The sequence below is a fragment of the Natrix helvetica genome, assembly GCF_964273705.1.
Source record: "Natrix helvetica genome assembly, chromosome: 2".
Taxonomy (NCBI): domain Eukaryota; kingdom Metazoa; phylum Chordata; class Lepidosauria; order Squamata; family Natricidae; genus Natrix; species Natrix helvetica.
The window spans coordinates 134,043,942-134,058,645 of NC_138552.1; positions in this window are offsets into that span (position 1 = coordinate 134,043,942).

Consider the following 14,704-nt stretch of genomic DNA (forward strand, 5'->3'; position numbering starts at 1 on the left):
GCACGCTTTCTAGAAGTATTGATTTGCTATTAAACTGCACTTTTAAAAAGGGCTGTAATCAAACCTGTCTTCAAGTATTATAATGCCAGAAGCCCTATTCCTCTCAGCACTGCAGAGCTGGCTGAAGGCTACAACTTTGTGTGTTGGGTATTGGGAAACATTTATGACTAGTCAAAACTCCTGAGGCATAATAGCTGCAGGTTAGTTAATACTGGGACTGAACTTAATTATTTGAATTTTACGTATAAACTGTTAACATGCACTCTATCAAAATAAACTACTGCTCATTTTGAGTGGCTTATCAACATATAGTATTGAAGGTCTCTCTTTGAGGGAGCTAGGCAGTTCAGAAACACAAAAAAATAATAATGTAAAATAACTATCTAAAAATATAAACTAAAATCGGCAGCATAAGTAAATCAGAAATCGATTTAATTAAATGAAAGGTCTTGGTGCTGCATAACAATTGTTAATGTGGAATTCTGAAGCTCTCTTTCCACAATTGATGCTCTAGACAGTAAAACAAAACAAATGCCTTCCTATTATGAGTCTTTCCACCACAGCTATAACTATGAATTTTCCATCTGTACTTGTTTTGTCTGGATCAATGTTCCCTGGGCTTTGTCTCTGCTGATCAACACAGAGATCATACCCAAAGGTAAAGAAACACATCACCATAAAATGATAATGCAAATAAAGCTTAAGAAGTCCTTAAGGTGTGAGTTAAGTCTTGTCTGAGTCAGCTTTTACTCTTGATGACTTCATCTATACATCTGTGTAGGTTTCTTGGCAATACTATGGAAGTAATTTGCCATTGCCACATTCTGCAATGTTTTGCAACTTTCCAGTCTAATCTTTAACCCTGGGATTTCCTCATAATTTCCCAGTATTAATTGGCTCCAATCCTCTTTAGGGACAACCAGCTTGGTGTAGGCACTGTGTTAGAAACTGACTGTGGGTCCTCCTTAGGCATGAAGTTAGTGACTTTGGACCAGTACCTCTCTGAGCCATAGGAAAATGGTAGTGGCAAACTGTATGAAAATGTTGCCAAGAAAATTGCAAGAACTTGTCCAGACAGTTGCCAGAAGTCAAGACTGACTTAAAGTCATGTGTATGTTTATGTGTGTGTATGTGCATGTCTATATGTATATGTATATATGTCTGCTTAGATCTTTGAGATAAATCTAGACGTGAACAATTGCAGACTATATATATATGATTTTTTTAAAAAAAAATATCCCAGAGCAACTAGGCTCTCTACATGGGGCTCCCCTTGAGGTGCACCCGGAGACTGCAGTTGGTCCAGAATGCAGCCGCGCGGGTAATTATGGGGAGATCGAGGTTCTCCCATATAACACCTCTCCTGCGCGAGCTGGACTGGCTTCCTGTGGCCTACCGGGTGCGCTTCAAGGTGTTAGTCACCATCTTCAAAGCGCTCCATGGCACAGGGCCTAGTTATCTGCGGGATCGTGTCCCTGCGACCCATTTGCTCACACAGAGAGGGACTCCTCTGGGTGCCGTCCTCCAGAGAGTGTCAGAGGGCGGTGCCCAGGAGTAGGGCCTTCTCTGTGGTGGGCCCTATCCTTTGGAATGACCTCCCCCCAGACATTAGGACAACAACCGACCTCCGCTCCTTCCGTATGAAACTGAAGACCTACCTGTTTCGACTAGCCGGCCTGGCATAACTCTACAGCTTCTCCACCCCTTGGTCATTTTTTAACTGTTAATTTTAGTTTTTAAATTTTTAATGTTATTGGGGTTTTAACTTTTTCTAAGCACTGTAATTTATTTATTTATTTTTACCTCCTCTATATGATACTGTTTTGATTGTTGCTTTTGTACGTCGCCCCGAGTCCCTGTGGGGAGAGGGGGCGACTAACAAGTTCAAATAAATAAATAAATAAATAAATAATAAATGTGTGTTCTTTGTTAAAATATTTACTAAAGATGGGGAAATGAGTGAAGAAATCCATGCAAATGCTAGTAGAAAGGTAGCAAATAAGTGCTGTGAGGAGGGTGTCAGAAGAAGCAAAAGCAAATGTTGTAAGCCACTTAATTATATGGAAAAGAAAGTTGACTATGGGAGGACAAATATAAAAGGAAGTTGAATGGAGAATGAGTTAAACAAGGTCAATAATGAAGAATAGGTCAACAAAGCTGGACCCCCCCCCCCCAAAAAAAAAGTGAATGATCAATGCAAAAGAGATACATTGATGTGATTTGGTCATATAGGAAGAATAAATTAAGATCTAATTGCAAAAATTCATATATGAAGGAAGAGAAAATGGGCTGAGAAGAAGGAGATAACAAAGAAAATCACAGCTGACTGAAGTTGATCAGGTTCTGGGGGAAAAAAGAGGTAAGTTTAAAGAAAAAAGTCCACCCCCCTCAATGACTCTGTAAAACAAGGGTGTTGAAAAGGCACCTGCAGGCTGGATGCATCACATGCCCATCCCAGTTCTACAAAGGGGAAAAATTCGCAAAATGTCATGTGACAGCAACATAACACCCATGTTTGACACCCATGGTCTAAAAGAATGCAAATGACCAGCTGTCTGCAGGGAATATAAATCCTCCCATTCCCCACCATCCAGTCAGAGCTGAAGAAGCTTCTTGGATGAGAAGCGAAATGTCTTCAAAGAAAAATAAGAAAAAACCAAAAAGCACCCCTTGGGACAACCATGACCTCCATAGAGTCTCCATAGACTTTTAGCAAAAGTCAATGCATGTGGTAGTGTATGAACATGGTAGAAATGGGCTGGTTTTCAGGGATAGGAAGATATCACAAAATTTATTGAATGGTTGATGCAAATTAGATTTAATTGGATTTTATTTTCTTCTGCCTGTAGTTTTATTAAATTTTATTTTGTTCATACTTCTTCCTGTTTCTTAGGCTTTATATCGAATGATTTCCCCTGATGCATTCATATAGTTTCCCCAATGCATTTTATTTCATAGATTTAAATAATGATTGACTCCGACAAATTTTGTATGAAAATTGTATCTTTCATATATGAAAATTGCATTGAGGCATAGGAGGTGGCATACACTTAATATCAAAACTCATATTATGCACTCAATAAGGACTTTAATCTTCCTTAAAAACAGGGATAGAAAACTCTTCATCAAAGCTGGAATCCTCCTGGAAGTAACCAGCCTGACTGCAGCTTTAAAGGACTCTGTCGGGTGGAAATGGAAAAATCCCAAATCACACCCACCAAGGATCGCTCTCACAGGGAGGGACTTCTCCGGGTGCCGTCCACCAAGCAATGCCAGAGGGCGGCGCCGAGGGGCAGGGCCTTCTCTGTGATGGGCCCAGCCCTCTGGAATGACCTCCCCCCCGACATCAGGACAACAACCGATCTCCGCTCCTTCCGCATGAAACTCAAGACCCACCTGTTCCGACTAGCCGGCCTGGCTTGAATTATAGCTATTCTAATCCCTCTGGATACAATTTTAAATTAGGTTTGACTCTGGGTGTTTTAATTGTTTTTTAATTGCTTTTTTGCTGTTTTAATTAATTGATTATTTATTTATTGTGTGTGTATAATGCTTTTTGTATATCTCCTCCTTGTCATTGTCATTATTTGTTATGTAGTAAATTGTACGCCGCCCCGAGTCCCTTGGTGGAGAGGGTGCGGCATATAAAAATGATTAATAATAAATAAATAAAATAATAAAGGAAAGATTGTGTTCATTCATCCCATCCCATCCAACAATTGTTTGGCTTTCCACCAGCATCTACAACTTTACTGATTATCTTGACCAAAATAATCCTCACTTCTTAAAACATTCATTTCTCCATTTTTACTGCCATCAGAAAACCATATTCAATTCTTTTTCACTTGGCTGTTATACCAATAGTTGGGCAACAGATAAAATGGGTAGAATTTGCCAGAATTCTGTGGACTGGCTTGAAAGTGGCTGAGAGCTACATACAACTAATGAATCAGTGGGTGCCAATACGTATCATGAAAAAAGAGCACAGTCTGAAATGTGTGAGCCAGAATGGAGCATTGTCCTAATAATGTAAGTTCTCTCCTTCATGAAAGCAATCATTTCCCTCATTTCCATTTTGTACAGAATTTCACAGGAGATAGAACAGAATTGTTTGCAAAGTCCTCCATCGTTCATCCGTCTAAATACTGTTTTTTCTTTCCTTCCATACTCCTGAAAAAAAATGTGATTATTGGTTCTTGATCACCTATAAAATCAAATCATTTTATGATTATGGAAGAAAAAAAGAGTCAGATTTGCTTTCAAATAAGTGGGAACTGGCTTGGTTGAATATTGAATATAAATCTGAAGACATATTCAATATATAATCATGTAGAAGCTATAAGAAGATTCTTATGAAGCCAAGTATCATCTACAGTGGTTGGATTCAAAAACTTTTACTACCGATTCTGTGGGTGTGGCTTGGTGGCCGTGGCAGGGGAAGGATACTGTAAAATCTCCATTACCACCCCACTCCAGGGGGAGGATACTGTAAAATCTCCATACCCCCCCCCCCACTCCAGGGGAAGGATACTGCAAAATCCCCATTTCCTCCTGATCAGCTGGGACTCAGGAGGCAGAGAATAGATGGGGGCAGGGCCAGTCAGAGGTGGCATTTGTTGGTTCTCTGAACTACTCAAAATTTCCCCTCAGTTCTCCAGAACTGGTCAGAACCTGCTGAATACCACCTCTGATCATTTAATCCTGATGAATGCATATGGCCTGAACAATGATGCAGCTAGGGCTGGACCTTTTGATACTGGACCTGGATTTACAAATGACATTTTTTCTCAATTGTGCTTTAAACTACCAGGTATATAGGGGACAGCTGTAAACATGGGATGACCATAAAGTGAGGTAAAGAGCAAGCAAATTCTGGAGTTTGCAACTGAAATAATATACAAAACAATTAAAAAGCGTGTATCCTTGGTGAAGGAAGAGTGTAAAGGTTTGACAGACCCAGTCATCCACTGATAGTTCTCCTGAACTTTTTTACCCCCTTCTCCTACAGTCTTTTTGTACAAAAGCACTTTTTTCTCCATTCCATGCCTCTCCCTCTTTTCATAGTTCATATTCCCAGGCCCTTAGAAAAAGCTATTATAAAGTTCTCCCTCCCACTAAAGAGACATGCATTCGTGTATTTTGCATAGCTGAGGACCACACATTACTAAATCCCCAGATGAAACACAGATCTCATTCTCATGAACAATTTCTCCCCACCCCACCCTAATATACTCCTGGTTCAATTCTGTGGGGAAGAACACCTTTGCTGGACTTCTCAGAGTAGGGGAGGCAACAAAACCCTAAGAGTTGTTAATTGCAAAGAAAAATTATCGTTGTTAGACCACAAATCTTCACTTGCATGGTTCCTGTTATCTGTTGTTATTGGATTCAATGATACGAGGGATATTTAGTCACTGGCTGGGAGTTGCTTTATCTGACTATTTATATGTGACTTCTTCACTTGTCCTGTGCAGGGCTTTCTCCACAATCCATCATTAAAACTAGGCTGTTCAGTACTTTGGAGTGGAAGGCATATATATATATATATGGAACATTCAGAATATTGGACTGATCTGAGGGCTAGCAATGGACACGTTAAAAAAGTTAGATGGGAAATGGACTGGATCCAAGGGAAGGTTTTCTTACCCTGACCAGGTTTCAGTGACATTATGTGTCAAATCCTAAGATCCTAGAATTGTAAGACTTTACTATGATATTTCTTGAAAACATCCATCCGTCCATCCATCCATCCATCTCCCTCCCTCCCTCTCTCTCTCTCTCTCTCTCCCTCTCTCTCTCTCTCTCATAGACACACACGCATACACGCACAACCAATCAGGCCAAAGACCTGTCAGAGTCATCACATTATGATTTAATTCCTAAGATTCTGGGAATCAAGGAAAACAGAGTTCCTTTTGTTCCACATATTTACAGATTTTAGTCTTACAATAACTGAACTGAGAGATATTCATCTAATCTTCTAGTCAAAAGATAAAGTTTCCTTCAAGTCAAGATCAATGATGATGACTTCATAGGCAAGACCATGCAGGTTTCCTTCAAAAACATACAGAGGTGTGTCATATTCTGGATAAGTTTTGACATCTCCTTGACATCTATTCTACAGCCCTGGTGTTCCCTGGAGATCTCCTATCTAAGTACTAGCCAAGTCAAACCTTGCTTAGCTTCTCAGAACAGATGGTGTCAGTCAGATGTTGATGCCCACTGAGAAAATTAGGTTGCTTTAGTTTCTTTGTCATGGACATTGGCTTGTAAATCCTAACCATGACCACAAATCCATATAACACACTGGTTTTATAAATGCATAGGTCCCCTCTGAGCTAGTTCAGAATATGTTCTTTTCCCTATGATAAAGAAGGGTAAATAAAAACTGATAAATAAGGCTCAGTGGAGGAAATGTCCCTGGGCATCCATTCTGCATTTTTCAAGAGTCTATAGTTCATGGGGAAAAACACTCTTATCAAGGATAGATTACTTGAAAACATTATTAAATTAGTCCAGAGCAAGCTGAACAGGCAAAGAGTTTCATGGTTACAGCTTTATTCTCATTCCTGAAAATAGCACTTCTCATTTTCTGGGAAGTACAACACAATCACCTTTCATTAGAAGCAACAATAAAATAAGAAATGGGAAAATTCTACTTGGGTGAAGGAGATTTTTTTTCTTGTTTTAGATAGTATCCTATCATAATCTATGGATTTTATAAATAAAGGCAGAAATGGAGATTTAAAAAAAGATAAAGGTAAAGATTCCCCTCACACATATGTGCTACTCGTTCCCAACTCTAGGGAGTGGTGCTCATCTCCATTTCAAAGCTGCAGAGCCAGCACTGTCTGACGACGTCTCCATGGTCATGTGGCCAGCATGATTCAATGCCGAAGGCGCAGAGTGCTGTTATCTTCCCACCAAAGGCGGTCCCTATTTTTCTACTTGCATTTTTTACATGCTTTCGAACTGCTAGGTTGGCAGAATCTGGGGCAAGTAACGGGAGCTCACTCTGTCATACGGCACTAGGGATTCGAATCGCCAAACTGCTGACCTTTCTGATCGACAAGCTCAACATCTTAGCCACTCAGCCACCGCATCCCTAAAAAAGATAATGTGGGTAAAGATGAATCTGGTTCATCCATCCTTATACAACTTCCTGTCTAAGCCATCCCATTCATTTTAGTTTAAAAAAAAGAATTTCAGCACTGAATAAGAAGATTGTCCAGATTTAGGGTTGGGATCTGCACCCTTGCAGTGGACCCCCTCTTCAAGAACCGCCTGACTTCTATAGCTTCTCCTCCTTATCATTGGAACCTGTTTGCTTGGCGCCATCTCCCTTGGTCGGCAGGCAAAAGCATTTTCTCCCTACAGAAGCTCTCCTGACTGCTACCTCATCTGTGGCAGTAATAAAGCAGAAGAGGCAAAGCAATTAGCAAGAACAATGGGGTAGGTGCACATTAAGTAGAGAAACCTCCTTGCTTCATGCATCCCCAAAACTTACAGCTGTCATGACTCCTGTGAAAAATGGACCTTGTTCACGCAGCAATAAGGCACAGTCTCATAAATGAGTCTGCCATGTAGATAAAGGCAGAACCATATGATTAAACAGGCATGAGAGCAAAGGTGCCTGTGTTATGATTAAGTGATTTGTATCAGTTGCGTTGTGACATCCTGATCTGAATAATGTACGTTATGTCATCTGCATAATGACTTAGGATGTGCAAATGTTCCCCTTTCTCCTTTACTACAGACATGCATGCATACGAAATAATGATAAATAATGGAACGGATCATTTCACTACTCTAAAATAATATACCATTAGGATAAAATACTCTTTCAGTCTTAGAAATTATTTAGTTGGAACACAACTTCTGTTCTCTCCCCGCATATCCAATTAATTCTGATAAAAGATAGGCCTAGCGGTAATGGTTTTATAGTACCTAATAATTTAGTCAAGGGGAACCCTTCCCAACCTATGATACCATTTATCTGCAGCTGTGCAAGGTGCAGTCTTCCATTTCAACACTATACTGTAAGCAGAAAAATGGGATAAATATACACAGATTTTCTATATTGCCTTGTTGAGAGGAGTATATCCATCTCAGAAGATCTCCCTCTGCCTGTCTCTCTTAAATTATAACTTTTCATCCTTTTTAACGGTATGCTTCCCATGATCATAAAAAGAGAAAAGGAGCTATGCTAGATTGGGCCAAAGGTTATCTAACTAGTCAGACATTAGGCTCTTAGCATTCACAGTGATGCCAGCAGGGAGTGGGCCATTAGTAGAACAGTGTAGTATCTTCTGTGGCCCACATTCCTCAGCAGTTGGTATTCGGAAGCATATTGCCTCTGTCCCCAACCAAGGTAATAAATGTCATGATGACTAAAAGCCTTTGATAACCTGACCTTCCAGACAATAACTAACAGGGCTTTGTACATGTCAGAAATGACTGAGGAGATTTGGTTTAGGCCTTGCACAAGCATGACATTTTTATGCCAAATTTTACAGCATGTGGCCTTGCAACCAAGCCAAAAACAAACAAACAAAACATGATGACTGTATTAAGCACTGCATTGCTTAAGAGAGAAAGAAAGAAAGAAAGAAAGATAGAAAGAAAGAAAGAAAGAAAGAAAGAAAGAAAGAAAGAAAGAAAGAAAGGGAATGGAATGGAATGGAATGGAATGGAATGGAATGGAATGGAATGGAATGGAATAGAATAGAATAGAATAGAATAGAATAGAATAGAATAGAATAGAATAGAATAGAATAGAATAGAATAGAATAGAATTCTTTATTGGCCAAGTGTGATTGGGCAGACAAGGAATTTGTCTTTGATGTATATTCTCTCAATGTACATAAATAGAATAAAATACATTCATCAAGAATAAAAAATATACAACATCAATCAAGAATAAAAAGAATAAAAGAATAGTCAAGGTTACTAATAAGCTATCAAACTGTATTAGGAAACAACTAAAAACAATATAAATTGAAAGATACAAGCAACATGATTATAGTAATAAGTTGGAAGAGATCGATACTAGTAAGGAAGAGAAGAAGAATAGTAATACAGTCTTAGTAAATTATTTAACAGTGTTAGTTGTTAAGCAGAGTGACGGCATTCGTAGGGAAAACTGTCCTTGTGTATAGTTGTTCTGGTATGCAATGGTCTATAGTGTCATGCAGTGCTTTATAGAGAGAGAGAGAGAGAGAGAGAGAGAGAGAGAGAGAGAGAGAGAGAGAGAGAGAGAGAGAGAGATTTGGAGATAGAATACAGGAATCCACAACTACAGAAACAGTCTTCCAATTGCATACTGCACAGAATTTAAACAAGCTGCTATAAATCCTGGAAGCAAAATATATATTTTATCTACTGGAATAAATGCCTTTGAAAATACAGTTTATTTTTATTTCTATTTGACATTCTTCATGGCGACGTCTGTATAACAGTAGGGGCTGCAACATGTGCCAGTACAAGACTGAAGCATGCATCTTAAAATCCTAACCTATCCAAAAGATTGTCAAGAATATACAGTTTACAAGGCCTTTTAGCTTTTGTTTTACTTTGCAAAATACTCAATACTTTAGTCTTTGTTCTAGAGGCAAACTGAAACTTTATGAAGCCTAATAGAATCTAATTTAATCTTATTTAATTTGAGGTTCTCCAAATTTACAAAATATGACACTTTCTAGCTAGCAGGTCAATTTCATGCTGGCTAGGGGTGGAATCATCACTGTAGTCCATATTACTTAGAAGGATTAAGTATGAACATAATCCATTTAAGCTTGAGTGTCTTGCTCTGTTGCACCTCAAGACTCTGATTGTGCTGACTTTATTACTTCAAAATTAAGTCTTCCTTTCTTCATCTCCTTCTCCTTCCACACAATTTGTTTTTTGGAACACTTTGCCCAATGATGAGATGTGAAAACTTGCCCGCAATTTTGTATACTTTTGATTAATTCTGAAAATAGATTTTTAAAAATGGACTAGGATAGTTCATTATATTTTATGCAATTCAGATTATTGTAAATATCTCTGTTTCAGATTTTAGGTAAAACTGGACTATCAGCCCTGCCTTTCCCTGTTTCTATTTTCATCAATATCATCTTTAATATTGAAATACCAGCAGGCAAGTATGTTACAACAATTTCTATTTAGTATAACAGAGGTCAGTGTCTTTATACAACTCGCCTGAAGAAGAAAGGAAATATCAAAATACTGTTAATCTGTTTTAGGACTGTGGCAGTTTTAAGAGATAATAGTCTGCTGCATCAAATTTAGGATGGGAAGAAAAAAGATCAGGAATCAGCTCTTTCCCTGTTCTGATTCCACCAGATATTGTGATGGTCCAAGATATTTTGATAACTGAAGAACAAGATAATTTCTGATGGCCCAAGATATTTGGATAACTGAAGAACAAGATAATTTCTGATGGCCCAAGATATTTTGATAACTGAAGTGCTGCTTTTCCTTACATCCTATGGACAAAGCATGACTGGAATACCAGCAGAATCTTTCTTCAATGCTGCCAATGGGATGTCACCCTTCAATGCATCTGAAGGCAGGGAACCCATTTAGAGGTACACCGCAGGTTGTATAGTACACAACCCTTTATCTTCCAACTCTTGGAAACTGGAGAATTAGGGGAATTACCTCAATTTACCAAATTGCCCTATGATCCATCATTCCGAAGATTCTTTTATTCCAATTCTGTGCTATATTTCCCCTAGAAGGGAATATACAGCTCTCCAGAGCTGATTGAAATTGAAAGGTTTCAAGAAATCCTGATCCTAATAGAAACCCAGTCAGATGGCAGTCGGTAGAGATTCTCAGCCATCCAGGTCATGGTTGTCCCAAAGGTGTTTTTTTCAGGAGGCAATTGGGCTTTCTTGTTTTTTATTTGAAGACATTTCACTTCACATCCAAGAAGCTTCTTCAGCTCTGACAGGATAGTGGGGAATTTAAGGATTTATATTCCTTGCAGACAGATGGTGATTTGCATCCTTTTAGAGGGCTGTTGAAGTGTCGCCTGAGTACTGCTCCTGCAAATTTTCCTCTGGAAATCCATTCCTACTCTGACACCATTTAAAGGGTGTCTATCCCAAATTGTATAGCTAAAAATCTGTAGAGATTCTCAGTCATGAAGGTCATGGTTATCCCAAAGGTGCTTTTTCAAGAGGCAACTGGACTTTCTTTGAAGATGTCCAGTTGCCTCTTGAAAAAGCACCTTTGGGTCAGTCAGATGGCCATTATTGGCTACAGTTGGTGGCCTTACTCTAAAAGATGAAATAGAATCTACTATGAAAAAGGTACCATGGAAAAGCGGGAAGGAGATGGGCCAGGGAAGTGTGGGCAAACTGGCCTATAAATCACCCCATAGCTAGTTTTTTGGGGGATCTACTCATCTGCTGCAGTGATCTTCCATGTCATACATTGTATCATACGACTGCATACCAGGGGACCTTGTTGGGGAAAGCACATTTGTTTATTGCTGTATAAAACCAAAAGTTGTCCCATAGTTGAGAGTATATTTTACCCAGATATCTAGAGCCTGTCAAGCACTTATTAGAAGTAGGTTTCGTTGTGTTTACTGGATTTTATTCCCAAATGGATAGTCACAAAGTTACAAGGCTTGTGTTGATTCTATAGTGGCCACGTTACTCAGAACAGTGATTTCCTCCAATATTTCGCTTTGGATAAATGGAAAGCATTTCACTTTTAAATATATATTCAGTAAATCAAATCCAAAATTAATTTCAATTGTTAACTGGACCAAATCCCTTCAACTGTTTTCAAATTCATCTTCATTAAAAAAATTAAACATATTAAGGTAGCATCACCATTTATTTTACATTAAAAAAATAAGAGCAAGTTTCATAAGTATTCAGAAATATGCCGCTTTATTTTATCCACATTTAGAAAGCAATACTGGGCCAATGCTCTAAAGAATATGTTCAGTGTGTATTAAAAACATAACATAAGCAAGTTAAATCCAAGTATTAACTTCTGTAATTGAGATTTGAGATAAAGTCATGATATAAAGTACCATATTTACTTCCATGTTCAAAACCAGAATATTATTACTGAAGAATCACTAATTATAGAAAACTACTCCTTATCTTTCATTTTTCTTCTCTAGCTAAATCAAATTTGGGAATAGTCTTTGAAATAATAGCTATATTTTATTGGAATAATGAAATGTAATTATGACAATAATATTGACAATATTGAGTGCACCGACTTTGACTGCTTATAACTTGCAGGAACAGCCAACACCCCAGAAGACAAGCTCAGGATCCAAAAAGAACTTGACAGACTTGAACAATGGGCCCTATCCAACAACATGATATTTAAAGTGGAGAAAATCAGTTTTACACCTCGGCAGGAAAAACCAAAGATACAAGTACAGATTAGCCAAAACCTGACTCCAAAAGAGTAACTGTGAGAGGGAGCTTGGTGGACAATCTAGTGGACAATCACTTAAACATGACCCAGCAGTGTGCGGCGGCAGCCAGAAAAGCCAACACAATCCTTGGTTGTATAAACAGAGGCATAGAATCAAAATCACGTGAAGTATCAGTACCGCTTTATAAAGCTTTGGTTAGACAACATCTGGAATTTGCATCCAGTTTGGTCACCACATTACAAAAAACATGTTGAGACTTTGGAAAAAGTGCAAAGAAGAGCAACTAAGATGATTAAAGTCCTGGAGATTAAAACATATGAAGAATGATTGGAGGTTTTGGCTAGTCTAGAGAAAAGAATGACTAAGGAAGACGTGATAGCAATGTTCCAGTATTTGAGGGGATGCCACAAAGAAAAGGGGGGTCAGTTTATTTTCCAAAGCACCAGAAGGCAAGACAAGAAACAATGGATGGAAACTAATCAAGAAGTGAAGCAACCTGGAACTGAGGAGAAAATTCCTAACATTGAGGACAATTAACAAATGGAACAGCTTGCCTTCAGAAGTTGTGGATGCTTCATCACTGGAAGTTTTTAAGAAGAGACTGGACAGTCACTTGTCTGAAATGGTGTAGGTTCTCCTGCTTGTGCAGGGGGTTGGACTAGAAGACCTCCAAGGTCCCTTCCAGCTCTATTCTGATTTAAAAACCAACAAATTTGTTGTCACATTATTTTGCTTTTAAAAATCTATTCTAATGCTATTAAGCATTAAAGCAATCTAACCCATTGGGGGAGGAGGGGGGTTGATATATAAGTTCCAAATGCAATACTATATATAACCATCATTTTAGTCTATTATTGTTGGTTTGTAGAGGTTGCCTGGAAACTTTTCTGTGTATGTCTACATCTTACTGGGGAAACTCAATAGAGAATGGAACAAAGTTTATATGTGTGGTCCTTTGGCCTGAAAATGTGCTGATTTCATGCTATTGTATCGGATCCATTATGTGAAGTTGTTTTTATTGCTCATCTGGTAACTCTGATTCACATCTGATGCTTTATGTGAAACAACCTGATGGCCAAGCCCCTTCAGGGAAGGAATTCGTGTCAGAAACTCCACTCTTGCAAATTCTGCAACCTGTTTCCTTCCTTTCCCTAGTTTCCTACAGAAGGAAACAAAGTCGCCACAACATCAGTCATCCTCAAGATTTGACCAGTTCTTTCCAAAGAGAGCACTTACCCTTCTGCACCAGCTGTGCATTCACAAAATCAGCACCATTTCTTTTTTCCTCTTGACACATCTAATTGCTATCTTCATGGAACCATGAGCATAACTAAACTCTTCGCAGACTTCTGCTGATCAACCTGCTGTTTCGGCCATCCTAGCATGATTTTAATATGTGCAAAGGGGTACTTTCCTTCTGCCTCAGATGTCTCTAAGCTATACAGATCCAATCAAAATCTTCAGATTTTTCCCCCCTTGCATTGCCTCTGTATTATAAGCTTGTTTCATTCTCCTTTTTTTAGAAGGCCATCCTCTAATTTCTCTGACCAGCTGAATTACAGTGGGGCAAAAAAGTATTTAGTCAACCACCAATTGTGCAAGTTCTCCCACTTAAAAAGATGAGAGAGGCCTGTAATTGGCATCATAGGTAGACCTCAACTGTGAGAGACAAAATGTAAAAAAAAAGACCAAACAATCACATTGGCTGATTTGGAAATAATTTATTTGCAAATTATGGTGGAAAATAAGTATTTGGTCACCTACAAACAAGCAAGATTTCTGGCTCTCACAGACCTGTACCTTCTTCTTTAGGAGGCTCCTCTGTCCTGCACTCATTACCTGTATCAATGGCACCCGTTTGAACTTGTCATCAGTATAAAAGACACCTGTCCACAACCTCAAACAGTCACACTCCAAACTCCACTATGGTGAAGACCAAAGAGCTGTCAAAGGAGACCAGAAACAAAATTGTAGACCTGCACCAGGCTGGGAAGACTGAACCTGCAATAGGCAAGCAGCTTGGTGTGAACAAATCAACTGTGGGAGCAATAATTAGAAAATGGAAGACATACAAGACCACTGATAATCTCCCTCGATCTGGGGCTCCACACAAGATCTCACCCCGTGGGCTCAAAATGATCCCAAGAACGGTGAGCAAAAATCCCAGGATCACACGGGGGGACCTAGTGAATGACCTGCAGAGAGCTGGGACCAACGTAACAAAGGCTACCATCAGTAACACACTACGCCGCCAGGGACTCAGATCCTGCAGTGCCAGACGTGTCCCCC